This window comes from Panicum virgatum, chromosome 3N (assembly GCF_016808335.1).
Source record: "Panicum virgatum strain AP13 chromosome 3N, P.virgatum_v5, whole genome shotgun sequence".
Taxonomy (NCBI): Eukaryota; Viridiplantae; Streptophyta; class Magnoliopsida; order Poales; family Poaceae; genus Panicum; species Panicum virgatum.
In genome coordinates, this window is record NC_053147.1 from 5,784,840 (window position 1) to 5,804,575 (window position 19,736).

The window sequence follows — 19,736 nt, forward strand, 5'->3', positions numbered from 1 at the left end:
TCAAGTTATTGAGAGATAGTATTAGTGTCAATTGTGATTTTGAATATATCAAAAGGAAACGTATTGAAATCTTGTAAACTTACTTACCTTTTCCTGTCAGGTCGGAGGACCGGTCGGTGCTCTAGAGGTATCGGACGATCCGGGAGCCTCGAGGGGCCTCGCTGCCAGACGGCAGGTCCGCCCCATCCTCCTCCTCCTCCTCCTCCTGCTCCTGCTCGTGCTCGTGCTCCTCAGCACCGGGATCCTCCTCCTCCTCCTCCTCCTCCGCCTCCTCCTCCACAAGAGGAGCACCTCTCCTGCGCCTGCTCCTCCTCCCAGCCCTCCCTCCTGAAGCCGTGCCGGAGTCCTCAGCGGCGTCGCGCGTCGACGAACCCGCTCCACTCCTCCGACTTCTCCTGCCTGTCCGTCGAGTCCTCTGAGAGGACTCACCTGCCTGGGTAGATCTGCCACCCAATAGGTCTGTGAGTGACCTCATCAGACCTCTGCCGCGCCCCGCCATTGCCGAACAATCTCCTGAAATTAAAATGAGTAACTCAATCGGTAGATGTCATTAAAAATAGTAAAATTAGTATATAAAGTAAGTACAATGACTAAAATAAACAAAAATAGTACAAAAAATTAAGTAGTACAGTTCTTACATGTATTAAAAATAGTCATCATGATCCGGATTAGCCGGATCATATGTCTCATCATCACTATCACGTGTGTCGATATAATCACCATCGATCTCCATAGGAGGAACACTGTCATCATCAGTGTCATTGTCTAAGCGTAATCGCTCTAGTAATTCTAAGTCCTTGACATTGTGAACCTCATTCCCTGCATCGTCGTTATCAATTCTTTCATTGTCCTGTTCCATTCCCATCGCTTCGGTTAAGTCTATCTGAAAAGTCCCATCTAGCCCATCTTCTTGAAAGAACTCACCGGCATATGTGTTTGGGTCTATGTTGTAATCTTCATTGTTCGGGACAGGTAATTTACCATGTGGCGATACCTTGTACACAACATCCCAACCCTTGAGATGATTGTCGGTTTGGCACGGATATGAGAGATAATAAACTTGCGTGGCTTGTTGAGCCACAATATAGACATCATCTCCTGGATACATAGACGCTTGTTGAACTTCAACTAGCCCAAGATTCGGAGTCCTTCTCACAGCATGAGGATCAAACCAATGGCATTTGAATATGACAGGTTTCAGAGGTTTCGACCCATGAAACGTGAGTTCGTATATTTCTTCAATTCTTCCATAATACTCGAGCCCATCGTCTCCTGGCGTAAACACTCCGGATTTTGTGGTCCTTCTATTCGGCCGACTCTGCTCGTGACTTGTTGTGTGGAAACGATATCCATTCACATCATAAAGCTCCAAATGACTTGACTCTATAGGCACAACCATTGGCAACCTGACACAACTCGGCATTCACTGAGGCATCAGTTTGGGTCTGCAAGTTCAAGCAGGCCAAATTATGTACACGTCCGAGCAACTTGTAAAATCATACTACGAAAGAGCCACGACGTAGACATTACCTTTTGTTTGAACCAAGAAATAAAATCAGGCTTTCCATTTTCCGCACCCTGTCTAAGAAGGGTCTCAGCTTCCTGGAGGGTAGGTATCCTTGATCGATGCCAGAATTGCACATGAAATTCCCTGGTCGAAAGAGAAACAAACGGGTTGGATGCCGAAAAAGAAGTACTCGAGAACTAAATGAATGCAGAGAACTTACTGTATGTACGGCTGCACTTCGGATAGGTTGGTCAACACATATATCATGATATTGCGCCACTCTTCAAAATTTAAGATCTTGATGCTCACAACACTTGCACTTTCGAGTTGCCCTTTGAAAAGGCTGAGGTTCGAGTCAGCTTCCTCAGCATTGTAACGTGAGGGTGGAATATGCACGCTTGGAAGATTCTCAGTATAATATTTCGATGTGAAGTTTGACACCTCCTCTAGAATGTATGCCTCTGCGATGGAAGCTTCAATTTTGCATTTATTTTTACATTTAGTTCGAAGGACTTTTTGACATCTCTCAATTGAGTAGCACCAACGATCTTGCACTAGCCCCCCATTCGTGTCTCGTACGGTAGGTGCAAAATCATATGCTGCATCGGGTTGAAGAAGCCTGGTGGAAATATCTTCTCCAACTTACAGAGCAACACATGCGCCATTCTTTCCATTTCTTCAATAACGGTCAGAGATAACTCCTTAGCACAAAGCTGGCGGAAGAAAAAGCTCAACTCTGCCAGCACTTGCCAGACTTGATCTGGGAGGTATCCTCGAACCATCACCGGAAGAAGCCTCTCTAACCATATGTGATAGTCATGACTCTTGAGCCCGTTGATTCGCATAGTAGACAAGTTGACTCCCCTCCTCAGATACGCTGCATACCCATCAGGGAACATTAAGGTTTGAAACCACTCTAGCACTTCCCTCCTCTGGGGCCTCGTCAGGACAAAATCGGCCTTAGGCTTTTTCCATGCCTTGCCTGACGCAGGAGGCCTCATGTCTAACTTCGGTCTATCGCATAATGTTGCTTGATCCACTCTGGCCTTAACGTTGTCCTTTGTCTTCTCTACAATGTCCATAATAGTTCCAAACAGTGCCTCGGCGACATTCTTTTCAGAGTGCATCATATCAATGTTATGTGGAAGGAGGAGATCTTGCATGTAGGGAAGCCTCCACAAGCCCGACTTCTGCGCCCATGCATGTTGCTGACCATATCCCTCAAAACCACCATCTGCATTAGCCACAAGGCTATCTAACTGAGCATGAACACTAGCACCTGTCATAATATGAGGGGGAAGATCCAGAACTTCGACACCTTTCGTGAAGTTCTTCTTATCGCGTCTGAATGGATGGTCAAGAGGGAGGAATTGTCGATGTTTGTCGAACGAAGAATATTTCCCACCCTTCCGCAACCATATGAACATCAGAGCTACCTTGCATACTGGGCAAGGGAACTTTCCGTGAACACACCAGCCGCAGAATATTCCATACGCCGGCAAGTCATGCAGGGAATAATGGTACCAAACATACATCCTAAAGTTTCTCTTTGTACCTCGATCGTATGTCCAAACCCCTTCCTCCCAAGCACTGAGCAAATCATCAATCAGGGCTCCATGTAGACACTCATATTATTTCCCGGATGTCCAGGAATTATCAGCGACAAGAATATGTTCTGTCGTTGGAAAATCACGCCGGGAGGGAGATTGAGGGGTATAACGAAGACAGGCCAACAAGTGTAAGGTACAGCCGACATTCCATATGGATTGAAGCCATCTGTTGCTAGGGCAACACGCACATTACGAGCTTCATCTGCTTTGACTCGATGAATCCCGTCAAAGTGGGTCCATGATTCAGCATCGGATGGATGTACAAGCTTATTAGGATTGTATCGAGTTCCCATTTTGTGCCATGTCATCTATTTCGCGGACTCCTCGGTCATGAATAGCCGTTGGATCCTCGGTATGGGCGGAAGGTATCGTAGGACTTTCACGGGGACCGTGAGCTGCCTCTTCTGACCATCACTAGTATCTACCTCTACGAACCTAGAAGATTCACACTTTGGACAGTACTTTGCTTCCGCATGTTCTTTCCTAAACAAGATGCATCCCTTCGGACATGCATGTATCTGCTCATACGGCATCTTCAATGCACGAAGGAGTTTCTGTGCCTCATACATGCTTTTTGGAAGAATGTGATCTTCCGAAAGCAGAGTGCCAATAACTGTCAATATAACATCAAAAGCATCTCGACTCAAGTTAAACTGGGACTTCACGGCCATCAGGCGCGCAATGGCATCCAGTTGTGAAACCTTGGTATGCCCATGAAGGGGTTCTTGTGCTGTACCCAACATGTCATAGTACGCCTTCGCGGTTGGCTCTGGCTCCTCCTCGCTACGTTCTCCCTCGAAGTGTGCTTCATGAAAGTCATCTAACATATCTCCTACCCCGGCATCAGCATCATGATCTTCAATGCGTTGCCTAACGACCTCGTTTCTCATACGATTGCCTTCACCATGGTAGGTCCACCGGGTACAGTCTCTCGTAAATCCATAATTGCAAAGATGTTGTGTCATGACTTCCCGTGTCTGTCAATGCGTGTTTCCACATTTGGTGCAGGGACACCAAGTGCATGAGCCTCCTTTAACCTTTGCAAATGCTCGATCCAAGAAAGTCTCGGTCTTCTGAATCCATTCCAAGGTCAACTCCCCCCTTGTTTCCAACCGGAGTACATCCACGCACAGTCGTCCATACTCTATCATATCAACGAGTAATATAATATACAAGAGAATGTTTGCATCTACACAATGTCCAAACATTCTACTAGGTTAAGATAGGTCCTAATCCCACCCAAAGATGCGTAGCTTGAGTCGATTTCCATGCTCTACTCCGATCCGGGACAGAATTTCGGCAGCATTTCGCCGCTGTTCTCCAAATACACGTCCCGGAAGAGAGATTGTGTATCCGGAGAACAACGGAGAAATGATGCCGATACTCTGTCTCGAATGCGAGTAGAACATGGAAACTAACTCCATCTACGCATCCTCGGGCTGTCCAAAAAATGTGGACAATTCGAAATAGATACGGTCGTACATATGCAAAGTTTGCATATTTCCATCCGTATCTATTTCGAACGGGAGACGCCTAACTAGGTTACATGATATACAAACATGCGGTACGAAAAGTGGACTACTCTTGTATGCCTCACCTTGCTATATGGTCCGGTGGCGGAGGCCGGCGACGGGAACTAGGTGGCGGTGCTCGGTCCTGAAAAAAAAAGAATAATATGTGTGAAATTATAATCAATAATTTGTTACTATTGGTCATCTCAATAAAAAAAGTATTGAACTACTGTTGTATGCCTCAGATATATTTCGTTTCATTTGATCTTGAACTTGCAGCATAAGAAATCATCTAAAAAAAAGTTCATGATATACATGGAACCATGTGACACATCCAGCCCAACCATCATATCAACACAAATATCAACACAAACGAGAGTTTGCTTTGGGCATGGATGTGTCAAATGGTTTGATGACAATCATGAGAAATATAACCACAAGCTCAAGATCATCATATGCTACCCAGACCAAATCTAGGTAAGAATTTATATCATCACGGGCAACGAGGTTATGTAATCTACTACGAACATTAGACGGAGGCAGGGTCTTTTGCACGTGCTCACCTAGGGCTCGACGGCGGGCGAGACGGTCAGCCGTGAAGTAGTGGACGTCGGCGGCGCGTCAAGCGTGGGCGCGGGGAGCGCCGCGCCGTGGCCGCGGCGAGCAGCGATCGTTGCCGCGGCGAGCGGCCACTAAGGGCGCGACGTGCGTGGCCGCGGCTAGCGTGACCGCGGTGAGCGCCGAGCCTGGGCGCAGCCAGCCTGGGCGCGGCGACCAGCAACCGGTGTCGAGGGCGTCGGCGTCCGGGTGGCGAGCGCCGGCGAGGCCGAGCCCGGGCGCGAGCGTGGCGGGCCCAGCTCGAGCACCGGTGAGGGAGGTGGCGTAGCAGCCCCGCCGCAGGCCACCCTTTCGCGAGAGGGCGAGGGCGTCGACGTGGGCTCGCGAGCGCCGTCGAGGCCGTTGGCGGGCCGAGTGCCGACGCCGTTGTGGCGAGCCCGCGGGCGTCTGGGCTCGGCGGCGTGGCTTCGGTGACCGGCAGGCGCGGGCGTGGCGGGGCCGGCGTACGGGTGAGGGTGGCGGCGGCGGCGTGCGGCCGAGCGGCGCCAGGCTTGCGGGCGAGCGGCGGCGGCGGCGTGCGGCCGTGCGGCGGCGGCGTGCGGCCGTGCGGCGGCGGCGTGCGGGTCAGCGGCGGCAGCGTGCAGGCGTGGCGTACGTGGCGAGCGCGGCGGCGCGAGCAGAGTGTGAGTGTGTGTGGCGTGTGTGGTGTGTGAGCCAGCCGGCCGTTGAAAGGGGATAAGGGAGGGGCTTTGCCGTGTGCGCCGATCTGGCCCACGGCAAAGACACCATCTTTTCCGTGTGCCCGAAGCCAGGGCACACGGCAAAGCCTCATTTTCTTTTTTGCTTCAAAATTATTGTTTAATTAGTGTTTCCACTATTGTTTAATTAGTGTTTGAATTGCTGTAGTGAATAAGTAATAAATCAAAAAATGTATCGTTCATTTTGTGGAAGAATAAATACTTCTTGCTTCATTATCACATGCGGATTAAATGTACTATTTCATGCTATTTGAATCCGATATGTACCAACTGAATCACCATTACGTGTTTAACTAAAATTTGTTCAAAACACTCTAAATATCACAAAAAAAACCACTCAACCTTTTCTGTTCTATGATTGCACTGAAAAATCATTATTTCATGCAGTTACACCTCCATTTCAATGTATATCACATGTTACTATTTATTGGGGACAAATTATAAAAAATAACAAATAAATCTAAAAAATTATGAAATTTTGGCATGATAGATTCTAAGATGTGTATTGCATGTACAATTTTTTTTGAAGTCAACACCCAATTCGACTATCACTTTCACTTGAAATATCAACAACTCCTTCTCAACTCTATAGATCTTTTTTGAAGATACTTCGGTTTATAAGGAGTACATGTGATAACTTGTGCTAAATATTTTCAAATTTTTTCCATAGCCTCCACTAATAAAATCATGATAGCATAACAAATCTTATATTTTTAAAAGTAAGTTTGCTTTTTATAGAATTTTAAAATTATTGGGGCACATGGTTCATGGCATGGCTCATGAGCAAGATCTTCAAATTTTGCATCCATTTTTTAGATTAGAGCTCAAATGGGAAAATGATGTGAACAACATTTTTTTGCTTCATTATTACTCTATTTAGAATTATTGCAGTTCAAAGTTGACTTATTCTCTAATATTCCTTTTCACGAAATAGAAATGTTAAATATAGCAAAATGACCGAGAAATTTACCAAAACCTAATGTAGAGTCCCACATATAATATAGATATAAGCAAAAAAGTTTGAAACACAGAATTAATTTTTTTAAATCAAATTTGCCGTGTGCTTAACAAAAACACACGGCAAAGAAGCCTCTTTTGCCGTGTGTATGTGTTTACCGTGTGCTGTATTGCTCGGCACACGGTAAAGATGGGGCTATGCCGTGTGTCCATGTGTTTGCCGTGTGCTAAACACTTGGCACACAGTAAAGAGCCTCTTTGCCATGTGCCTGTATGTTTGCCGTGTGTTGCCTTCTAGGCACACGGCAAAGAGCATGTTTGCCGTGTGCCCGACATAGTGCACACGGTAAATGTTCTGGCACACGGTAAACAACGGGTTTCCGGTAGTGAACCACTACGTGTAAGCTATAGTCCTGCCAAATGTTCAAAAATGATCATAATTTTCAACATTTTAAATGCAAGCCTTCAGGTTCATCTTACTCTTTTCGAACGTTCTTTTGGGTTTATGGTGCTTTTTTTAAGCCAGTTCTTCCAAGGGTTCAATAAGTAATTTGAAACAAAAGCTGACCCAGGCTAATGACAAAGCAAGAAAAATATAATAGATCTATATTGGGTTATCTCTTGCATTGCAATCCACAGGATTCGCCTCAACTCACTTGAAACTTCTTCTGAATCAAAGGAAATCATAGATGATTGCAGACAGAGAAATGAATGCATACTCCCTCCATCCCCAAAAAATAAGTCATTCTAGGATTCAAAATTTGTCTAAAAAAACTAGTCATCTTACTTACTCTATTTATAAAGTACATGTGCATGCAAGAATCAATTAGTGCCAAATATAGATAATAAATTAGGGTAAACATGATCATTTTATTTTCTTGTTAATTTATTCTAAAATCTCTAGAATGATTTGTTTTTTTTTGGAACGGAAAGTGCATATGGCATCCACTAACACCAGACACAACATTGTTACTCTTATCACAAACCCTGCGCGGGCGCGGGTCCTCTACTAATGTGAGATGATAGTAGAGTAATGACGAAACAATGGATGAATGGATTGCTGTAGAGTGCAGAGTGCAGAGCGCAGAAATCAGTCAAAGATGGCAAGTTTCTGGTACTCCTCCCCAGCGATCGCCGCGGCCATCATGGCCTCCGGGTTCACGACGCCGTCGTTCTCCAGGAACAGCTTGACGAGGTTCTTGGAGAAGCCGCTCACCATCGCGACGCCCTTCTGCGTGGACTTCACCGGCGTCGAGAGCGAATCCCTCAGGTTCCAGAACACGATCTGCGGCACCACGTCGCCGTAACCGGCGTCCCGGAACTTGCGGCGGATGGCCTGGTAGTCGGTCTCCCACGGGCGCGCCGACGCCATGTCGAACTCCATGTCGCTGAACACGAAGACGGTCCTGATCATCTTCTCCGGCGCCAGCCGGGCGTCGGTCGCCGACTCGCCGTGCGGAGGATGCGGTCGAACACGGCCAGGAAGTTGGTGGTGCAGCCCCACTCCATGCTCTCGACGAAGCTCAGCTTCTGCCGGAGGGTGTCGCCTTTGATGGTGTGGATCTCCGGCTGCGAGCTGAACGTGATCACCCTGCCCGCCCAGGGCTGCTCGCTGAGCTCCGAGATGAGCAGGCCCAGCGCGACGCACACCTCCCTCGGCGTGCCGATCATGCTCCCGGACACGTCGCACACGGCGATGCAGTTGCTCAGCGAGCCCTTGTCGCGGAGGTCCTCCACCATGCGGCGCCACTGCAGCTCCGACACCTCGTCGTCCTCGCCCTTGTATGCCGGGCCGGCGATCTCGTGCGGCAGGAGCGCGCCGGCCGCGATCTTGGCCTTGCCGACCTCCACGTCCTCGAGGTACTTGCCGAAGCGCGCCTGGTCGTGCTTCTTGAAGAGGGCCTAGTAGCGCCTCATGGCCACCGAGGCCACGCGCGTGTAGGGCAGCTCGGACCACCGCTGGGCGCTCATGTACACCTCGGGGAGCTCGAGCGTCCGGCGGAGCGGCACCAGCGCCTCGCGGCGGAGGCGGTGGAGCACGCGGTAGGCGTAGTGCTCCTCCAGCAGGTCGGCATAGTCGGGGCTGGAGTCTCGCGGGAAGAGGCGGCGCGGGATGGCCTCGCAGAGCAGCGTCGTCCGGTCGAAGGACGAGCCCGGCGTCGGGCACCACTTCGCCGCGAGCCCGATCTTCGCCCGCTTGCCGTTGCCGCCGCCTTGGGCGAGCTGCTCGAGGTCGGAGGCGAGGAGGTCGGCGAACAACTGGGCGATGCAGTCCAAGAGGAAGCGGTAGGCGCTGTCGCCGCTGTACGTCTCCAGCGACTGCACGGCAAGCTTGGTCGCCTTCTTGGCCTTCTTCGCCTTCATGCTGGGGCTCGCTGCTTTCTTCTTAGGCTTTTCCGCGACGGCTGCCTTCTGATTGGTCTCCTCCACCGCCACATGTTTTGGCTCCTCCATCGGCGCCTGATGATGAGCTTCCTCCTCCTCTGCTTCAATGGCCTTGACGGGGACGACGTCGCCCAGATTGAACTTGGTGGAGAGCATGGCGGAGACGAAGTCGGCAAGTAAAGGCTTAGGCGGGACCAGCGAGACGGGCTGAGGCGCGGGCGGCGGGATACGGGAGCGGGCGCGGCGGCGGCTCCGGTGTAACACCCCGATACTTCGGGAATGTGCCCGGATACTCCAGGCCGCCCATCTCCTTATCCTATCTCGAGCTGCCTGCCTGCTCCCGTCCTCATTTCTCTCATTGACCTCTCGCTCCTCCCTTCAGCCCGAGCTCGAGGTGAGCCCTGCTCTCACCGCATCGGCCATCTTCGGCAGCCGTTCGTCCATTTCCTTCCGCGAGAGCTTTCCCAACCGTGTTCAGCACCTCCACCGCACCTCCACGAGCCTTGCTCGAGCCTTCCCCGGCGAGAATCGACAGCCCTACCGCCGACCGCCATGGGAGTGCCGCCCGAGCTCCGCCGCTTCGCGTCGATTCGCTTCTCCAGTCCTCCTCCACCCAAATCGACCATGGGAATGGATTTCTAGTGAGCTCTTCCACCCTTCCCCACCCTTTTCCCAGCCTTTTCTCCGCCGCTCCGTGCGCCGCACGCGCCGCCATTCACCATAGGTGCGCGAGGTTGGCTACTGTTTAGGTATACCCGGAAACTCTGGATATACGTCCGGATTCTCCAGACTAGGGATCCCGGAAACTCCGGACAATTATCCGTAAACTCCGGACATTGTGTCCGGAGAATCTGGGGTAAAACCCGGAGTCTCTGGTGGTTGGTTTTTTATTTTTATTATTTCAGCGAAAACTTGCAGGTTGCCTAATAAATCAAGAAAAAATGGTAAAAATACAAAGTTAGTTTTGTTAGATTAGTTACGTCTGTATCTACAAGGAAAAAATGTTTGTTCTTGTGAAATGTCCTTTTTGCCCATAGTAGAGTTTAAGTGGTGTTTAGACTCGTTTAATTAGTTTCGGCAAATCTGTTAGTCCAAAAATTATGAAACCGAGGCAGTGGTTTAGTTTAGGCATGTGTAGTCCACTATACAAGTTTCCGGCCTAGAAAACATAGTTGAGGTGTTAGTGAATTCTTCATGTGTTGGTTTATTTGGAAATTAAAGAATAGTTTACAATTAAGAAGAATTAGGTTAAATTAAATAGAGAGCTAAACCAGTGTTATATGACTTAGCTAGGTTTTATTTTCGGCCAGCCGGTCTGACCGGTGCATGGACCAGTCTGACCGGTATGGGTTCGGAGACTCCGACCATTTGTCCGGATACTCCGGGTTTGTAGTGGTTTAGCTACTCCGAGTTTATGTCAAAATATTCCGGGCTTGGGAGTCCGGATACTCCGAGAATACATCCGGATACTCCGGATTTTTGGTCTCGGGTCGCACACAGGCCAGACCAGTCTGACCGGTTTGGTATACCGGTCTGACCGGTAGTAGTAGGGCTGACAGTCGTAATTATATGAGAATCGTATCGTTTATACTCGGTCAATAGTTGCTTCGTGTTTGTGAGATTATATCTGCATTATTTATATGCATGTACATTAATTGGCATTTCATATGCATTCGTATAGAATACGTGGTGAGAACGTCGACTACAGATGGATCGTAAAGCTCAGGATCGGTGAAGCAGGATTGAGAGAGGATTCGTGAAGACCCGGCCCAATGGTCGGAAGGGCCCAAGGCCTTGTTAATATTAACACCAACTTAGTGTTACCCTCAGGCAAGTCCCGGTGCACATCCTATTATTTCAAATTTATGACACCTATATATGTTTCTATTACTTGTGCATTAGGTTCAGAAATTATTTGGAACTCTAGTTGCATGATCCCTAGGTTCTCTGGAGTTATACTAGTATGTATAGGATGATAGAAATGCTATACTTAATAATATCTCGGTAGAAGTCGAGTGATTTCTGGTCACTCGCGAGATATAGGATATCTCGTTATTTTGAGTATATGGAATATTGAAATAGGTTGGAGAAGGAAAAGAAATTGGAGACTGGGCGGGGAAAGGCTAGCCCCGTCTGTGTCAGTTAAGGACCGTTCGTTGTCTGGCCCTATGATCGAGTTTGAACTGTACTAGCCGCATGCCGGGAGTAGGAGGTAGTCGAAACCGGTAAGCCGAGTACTTCCTTGCTTCGAAAGTACAGGAACCCGCACCCAACTCCTGGGGTGGTCGAGTAGTCGCGGAGAATTGGGGATGCATATGTTTACTTTTGGTGGTCTCACGTTGAGCTCGGCTGACCATATGTCGTTGGGCTGGTTCCTGTAGTTGGAGGCGGGGAGGTGAATGGTTGGTGCGTGTGGTCCGATGGGGCATACACGTGCCGTGTTGGTTAGGTTCACCTTGCAAGGTTAAAGCGGATCGATTCGCCGTCAGTCGCTCTCAGATATGAGCACCTTGATCGCAGCACCGCATCGTAGTAATGCTATATGGAATTTAAGTGATGATTGGAAATGATTATCGTGAATTATTACACTATATTTGTTACGATTGCTTAGCAGGTGCAAATACTAGTTGATGATTTTAGCATATAGAATTTGGAGCTAAAAATGAAAAAAAATAAGGTCTCATTTTAGAAGCTTTTTCTGCAAAATTAATCACCAGCCAGAAAGCCTTGCATGTCAAGATATGTGGGCTAAGTTATACCCACTGGTCGGGTAAGTCTTGCTGAGTATTAGTTGCTCAGGGTTTGTTGTTTACCCTATTTCTGGTATAGTAGCTAACTAGATTTCACATCGGTGGGCTCGATGTGGCGCTTTGTCTTCACATCTCGGTAGTTCTCGACTTATCTAGTTTGTTTTATTTTCTCTCAAGTAAAAGTGCTCTGTAAGTTAAATTTTCTTCCGCTGCTATCTTTTCTTTTGTAAATTTTAAATTTAAAACTGTTTTGTAAAAATCTTAATATTATTTACTGTTTTTGTAAGATTTTATCATACTGGTACCTTCTGTGCCCGCCTTCGTGCGAGACTTCTTGCGTGTTTCGATCGGCCTGTTGGTTGGAAACAGCCTGTCAAGTTACACTCTCAATTAAGTTAATACGCCTGATGAGTTCAAATAATGGCGGTTATGCTTAATTGAGCGTTTTAACTCGACGGGTCTGTCACATCCGGGCGGCCAGCCGTGCGGCGCGGAGCTCCTTGGCTCTCCGCCGCTTCTTGTCGGCGGCCGCCTTCTCCTTGGCCTGCTTGCGCGCGTCCTCGCCGCGGACGAGGCGGTAGAGCAGCTCGGGGAAGTCCTTGAGGTACCCGAACTCGGCGAGCGCCGGGACGTTGCAGGCGAGCGTGCGCGGGTGACGGGCGTGCACCCAGAGCGCGGAGGCGTAGAAGCCCTCCCTGTCGGACTTGCCGGTGCCGCGCACGCCGCGGAGGTTGGCGACGAGCCGGAGCGCCGTGATCGGCTCGCGCGCCCAGGCCGCGACGAGCCGGAGCGCCGTGATCGGCTCGCGCGCCCAGGCCGCGGCGAGGAGGCCGCGCACGCGCTCTGCCGGCGTGCCGGGCACGACCTGGAAGAAGAAGTCAAGGCAGGGGTTGCCGGAGCCGGCGTAGGTGGCGAACCCGTTCTTGGTACGCGCCATCGGCGGCTGGGCCCTGGGCGCGGCGGCCTTCTTCTTGGCGCCCTGGACGCTGCGGCCGGCGACGAAGAGGTCGAGGAAGGGGTGCTCTGACTGGGCGTCGGCGTCGGCGTCCGGCGGCGGCGGGTGGGCGTCGCGGATGGCGGGAGGGCCCAGGAGGAGCGCGGCCATGGCTAAATTCGATCTCAGACGAAGGGCCGTCAGCTGCTATAGGGTTTCTGGGCTGATGCCGGATCTCATCTGCGGCTGATCGCACCGCCTCGATCGCTATGCAGGTGGGCGCGCGAGGACGGCGGAGCTGCGGCGTCCGTTTCTTGCGATGCCATGGAACGGAATGGAACAGCGCCATTTGATTGAACGGCCTTTGCTGATCATGTGGTTGACACGGACAACAACTCAAATTGGTAGTGTAAACATGCATCTAGCAGTTTCAAAACATTCAAACACTGTGGAGAATCATGAGGATCGCTAAAAATCTGGATATTTAGGGACAATTGACGCCTCTTTATTTCAACATGCCACAATAGGTTGTTAGTGTGAACAGATGTGAATGTGATCTGTCATCCTAAACTAATTGACAAAGCAGTTATTTTTTACCTTGATTGGAGGTCAAAAATCTCTAAAACACACTAAAGGGGGTCTTCCCCTAGTGTGCTGTTCTCAACTATATAAGGGGATGAACCCCAGGGAGAGGCACGTCCTTGTGACTACCCTAACGCTCTGCCCACTACAACCCAATCATAAAGGCACAAGCAGCACTGGAAAAGGCTTCTCCCATGCCCTAAGGCGGCTACAAAAGGAAGAGAAGAAGAACAGAGGAGAAGTGACGCTGGGAGCTCAAAATCAAGGTATGAAACCCTAATCTCAGCTCCCTGATGTGGTTCACTCTTAGCCTAGTGATCCTATACCTCTAACAATGGCACCAGAGCCATCTAGACCTAAGATTGAACCCTCTTAAGTGTTTAATCTCATGCTCCAGTTCATGTTCTTGCCCTAAGATTAAGCCCAAACTACACTGTTCGGTTCAAGCATTAAAGAAGGAGGGGAATTGAATCAAGTAAGTACTAATCGTAAGAAATTCCCCAAAATCCGAAACCCTAGCTACAGGAAAAATCCCCAAATTTCCCCCAAACTCACGAACCCTAACCCTAATCCTAAAGATGTAAGGGTGTGTGGGTGATGGTGGCTTACCGGAGTGAATCCCGAGCTGCTGTGCTCATCACCGGTGTCAGTGACGTCGCCGCCATCACCCGACGGCTTTCGGCATGCGACCTCGGATGCCGCTGGGCCATGCGCCTCCCGTGCTCGCCATGGCCGTCAGCGTCATCGCCACTGCAGCCGGAATACCGGCCACGGGCCGGATCCGCTCCTCCGCCGCGGATCCCCTGGATCTCGCGCGCACAGGAGGTCGGGATTAGGGCACCGACGAGCGGTGCTCGACGGAGCTGCACGCCGGCCGCGCGCACCTCCGACGAGCAGAGCTCGACGGCGCCGCTACCTCCTCTGCCGCGGGCCGCGTCGCCGGCACCGTCGCCCTCCGCTCGCCCGCAGCCGCCAGTGGAGACGAAAGAAAGGAGGAGAGGAGAAAATGGTTAGGGTTTTGGGGGGGACGCCACGGTTTTGATACGCGCAGCGCGATGATGGCCGTTAGATGTGCATCCGACAGCACGCGTGCGACGCAGCCGCCTCGGGCCGGCGGGAGGCCGACGAGCGCGGCGAATTCCCGGCCCAGGCCCAGGTTTTTGGGCCTGGGGCCCGGGAAGGGAAAGGCGGCGGCCAAAGTGGACCGGGCCGAAAACGGCATGGGCCGGAAAATGAGTGATGGGCCGAATTTTAATTGGTATTTTCTCTGGAAATTAAGAAATATAAATTGGGCTGCATAGTAATGGGCTAAAATAATGATGGGCTGAATTCAATGAAGGGCCGGAAACAATGTCAAAATTTTAGAATGTTTTTTCTCCTCTAATTTTGACCTTTGGGCTGCATAGTAATGGGCTTAAAAGAGCCTTTGTGATAAGATAATATTGTTTTAGGCCATAAATATGATTTTGACTTTAAGTATTATGAGTATGTATATTATTTCATGTTTAATTTTGAAGATATTTTATTAACTTTTAGTAAATAATAATTAGAATAATAAGTTCTCTCATATTTATTTTTATGATCTTTACATATTATAGCTATTACATGAAGCTATTGTTTTACGTGTCATAAGTAATGTTTTAATTAAGGCCAAAATTAAGTAAAATTATGGCAAATTTATGAATAATTAAGTTTTTTGCTTAAATAATATTGTTTTGGGCCAAACCTTATGGAAATTTTCTCCATTAATGATTAAGTATTTTTCCTTATGTTTATGATTAAGTATTCTCATTATGCTTTAGTACTTCACTTTATTTCTAAAGTATTTTATTATGTTTATATTTTGGATTAGCACAATTTATGTCACAATTGAAAAATTATGAAATACTCTCCAATTAAATTGGGATTATTTTCAGTGAAGTTTTAGATTTAGTTTTAAGTCTATTTGAAGTATTATTTGAAATGTTTATGGTCCAATTATGATGATGAATTACTTTCATTATGAAATTAAGCTATCTGCCACGTACTTATGTGCCACTTGAATTGAGGCTTAATAATGAAGCATCTTATGACCCATAAGTATTATCAATTATGTGAGCATGTTTTACTCACAAGAATTGATATGCCCATAAGTTAAGCATGAAGCTTAAGATCCATTTTTTGGAAAATCGAATAATGACATCTTTTTAATGGCCAGTCCTCTAAAAAATTAAATAATGGGCCATATTTGGTTGATGTCATTAATACTTTGGCTTACATTTGAAAAATGTGCATCCCATAAATAAGACCATTAAGGAATCATTTATTATAAAGATTGGGTGCACAAATTCTAATGATTAAGTGGTTTTGGCTTATAATTGTCCCAGGTTGGAATTAATCCAACGGGATATTTTTTCAAGATCAGAATTTCAATGGTGATTCGTGGTTGTATTCTGACCAAAATTGTTTACAATCATGGATTATCATGATTTAATTCATTAATAAAGTATATTATTCTTAAGCCATGCGTACTTAGTGACTCCAATTTTGGACATAATCTTAATAGCTGGCTTTTGAATATTTTTTTGTTGAGCCACAAATAACGTTGATAAGAATATCAGGGAAACACTAAGTTTTCTCTGATAAATGAATATTTGCTCAAAAGAATATTGGCATAACGTAGCCAATTATATGACTTGTGACTACATACTGAACAAAGTTGTTTGTAGCCACATGTCATTTTCAGCCCGAAGATTATGTTTAATTTTGTGACTCATGACTATATACTGACCAAAGTTGTATATGATCATATGTCACTAAGATTGGTTGAGTAACTAAGTTGCCAGTTCTTGAGCAATATTGGGCATAATCATAAACTGAGTTTTATCAGATTAAGCTAATGGTGACTGATATGAATAATGATAAATTATGTCAATGCATATGGGTTATTTTCCAATAAAGTTTCCGCTGCAAAAGGAATAACACTCTGATTAAGTGTAGCATACATTCATCATTCTAGCCAAAGCTGATTGATGAGTGTGTGACTACAAAATTTTGTTATTCCGGTTCATCTTCTGGCCAAAGCTGATTTTGAATCGGAATAATGAGAGGAGTTTATATCTAAAATTAAGTGTGGCTTGTGTTTATCATCCTGGCCAAAGCTGATTGATAAATACCTGTCCACAATACTTTTGTTGGTCTTAATCCACTTCTTGCCAAAGCTGATTTGGGTTATGATTCAACAAAAGAAGTTTTATGCACATGATATTAAGTGTGGCTTGTACTTATTCTTCTGGCCAAAGCTGATGAATAAGTACTAGTTCACAAAATTCTGTTGTTCTTTTCCATTTATGGCCAAAGCTGACTTGGACTGGTTCAATAGAAGAAGTTTGTGCTGATGCTTGCTAAAGTATTCTATAAAGCATCACATGCCTCTAAAGATCAAAACTAATGAGTGGCACTAAGCAATTAAATGAGAATAACTATGCCTCATGGAAAGAGCATCCGTTTATGAAAACAAAATCAAACTTATGAATTATCCCTATTGATGATAAGAATTAATTAAGTTATAAGTTTCTAATAAGGTTGTTTTAAATGCCACTATCAGAAGTGAAGTGCTTTTATCTGCACCTTATTGGTTCTTAAGATCATAACTAAGATGGCACATACAAGTGTTATAAGAGGTGCAGTTCCCATTAGAAAAGTTCAAAGCTAAGGATACTGATGAAAAATTAATGATTTTTATTGATCATCAATACCTAATGGAAAAATATTGATAAGTCACTTATGGACAAATATTAGAATAAAGAGGAGCAATCCCTCAATTCTAGATAAACGTAAGAATCAAGGGGAGCAATCCTCAAGATAAGTTATGTTAAAGAGCACATTTTACATTAATGGTGAGTTATTTCCTTCATTATGTATCAATAAGGATAAGATAATGTGATATGCCTCTGGGCATAATTAAGATAAAATAAAATGAGATTAAGATAAGGTAATGAAAATAGTCTCTAAGTAAGAAAAATCCTAAGTTCTAAAGAATTGTATTTATGAAAAAGGAAGATAATGTCATTAGATTCTATTAGTATAAAATTATGTTTATTTCCAATGTATACATTCATATTGGTCTTATATGTTGAAATAGTGATCTTTACTTAGAACATATATTACCAAAAGGCTATGAAAGTTCTTCAAAATATCGTACTACTGCATAGTCCACATTTCGAGGGGGAGAGTGGAACTTTCATTAAGAAAGTATTTTCCACGTCTTTATGTCAGGTAAGAATTAAATATTGATAAAATATTAAAATAAGTTTATCATGTGTTAGTTTCTTATGTATCATTTAATTAACATTGTTATTCTTACCTAGAGCTATATGTTAGCCTTAGAACTGGATACTATTTCAGTATCATATCTTATTCTTACCATGAGCTATATGTTAGCCTTAGAACTGGATACTATTTCAGTATCATATCTCACCACTAATGTCACTAAGTTGAAAATTAGAAGGGAGCTCTAAAGCAAGGAAGAATAATATTAAAAAAATTAGCTAAGCTCACTTATGAATACTTGCTTTAGCTCCTTGTGGTGCTTTTGAGCCCACATGAAAATCTTTGATCAATCCCACTTAAAATGAAAGGGATTGATTATGTTATATAGGATATAAAGAATTGATGACATTTGTTGCTCATCATTTGAAAAACTATTGAAGTCCATAAGTGATACATAAGTACAATGAGAAATAAGTTATTTAATTAAGTTTTAAATAATAGGGATATTGTGTACATAAAATCCAGATTTTCTTTTATCTGGATACTAAGATTGTCTTGGTGATATCTCTTAAGTTTTGAACAATAATGTTCCCCAAGATAAAGGTCCAGAAAAAAGGGTTGATTCCCATTAAGGGCAATAAGTATGCATATGTTGTGGCAGACATAAGCATTATATGTTTAATTAAGTTATAAGATGCCATAAGTATCCTTAAAAGGACCAGGATATCTGGGAAATAAGTCCAAAACTGGACCCTTGGAAAAATCAATTAAGAACACTTTGCCTTATTGGCATAAATGTAAAGGTGTTATGTTGCATGCCCATAAGTAAGGAGTCTAATATTTTGGATAATTATGCTACAAGAAGTGTTGATACTAAGAAAAATTCCACATAAAGTATTATCAACACTTTTGTGGGAGAAGTCATATGTGGAAGGCTTCAACCAATACTTTACCTAAAGTCATCATTAAAAGATGCAAGTTAAAGTGTGGCATGTCCTGAATTATACACCGTCAAATATAGATTTATGTCCCTGATCCATATCATTTTAAAGATAAAAAATTACTTTAAGCAAATTATCTTGAAAAATATTAAATGAAAGAGTGCAATTTTGGATCGAGTAACATGTCATGAGGTATTCCCAGACCTAAGACATTGTGAAAGATTGAATCCAGAATCAAACATGAATATTCGAAGCCTAGATGAACTATGTTTAAGACTAAGTGGTGCTTGACAAATTAAGTATGTCATAAGTGTTGAGCATCAAATAAGTTCTAAGATTATGATGCTCAAAATATAAGCATTAAGTGATGTGACGTAAGTTCTAAAGTATTGGGCATCATGTTCAGAGGCTTGCCTAATATATTGCCGGCATAACAGATAAATGGCAGCCCGTTAACTAAGGGACAAGATATGATTCTGGAAATACATTGGTTTTCTTCCTCTTTTAAAAAGTGCATGCACATAAGAATAAATATGAGGATAAATATATGTTTAGTATATATAAATGAAAACCAACTGCACTCAGGGACTTTTATAACCCCATCTCCCCATAAGCCTAAGAGGAATCATCTTGATATTGTATGGGAACCATGGTCACTTAGTCCTGTGGTACTTAATTGACTGCAGTGATTGATTGATCTGGTGTACCATATTTTGAAAAGTGAGTCCGTAAGTTTTGTATAAGCATAAGAAATAAGTTTTGGAGCTCCTAAGTTAAAGAAGTTCATTTGATATAAGGTGGCGTACTATAACAACTGCGTTCAGTGGTATGTGTATGATTCACCATTGTAATGCTTTTGCTTTGGTGCGTCATCTTGTTGAAAAGTGGACTTATAAGTTTAGTCTGACGATCAAAGGGGAGAATGTTAGTGTGAACAGATGTGAATGTGATATGTCATCCTAAACTAATTGACAAAGCAGCCATTTTTGACC

The 19,736-nt window shown here is 45.4% G+C and overlaps 1 long non-coding RNA gene and 1 pseudogene across 1 annotated transcript; one reads left to right on the plus strand and one right to left on the minus strand.

The window, feature by feature from the left end:
* Positions 1-1,577: 1,577 nt before the first annotated feature.
* LOC120667335 lies at positions 1,578-4,857 on the plus strand. The gene is made up of 2 exons (XR_005672155.1): positions 1,578-2,075; positions 4,758-4,857. It is a non-coding gene; the product is annotated as an uncharacterized LOC120667335 (long non-coding RNA).
* Positions 4,858-7,782: 2,925 nt separating this feature from the next.
* On the minus strand, positions 7,783-9,499 carry LOC120667378 (annotated as a pseudogene).
* Positions 9,500-19,736: the final 10,237 nt, after the last annotated feature.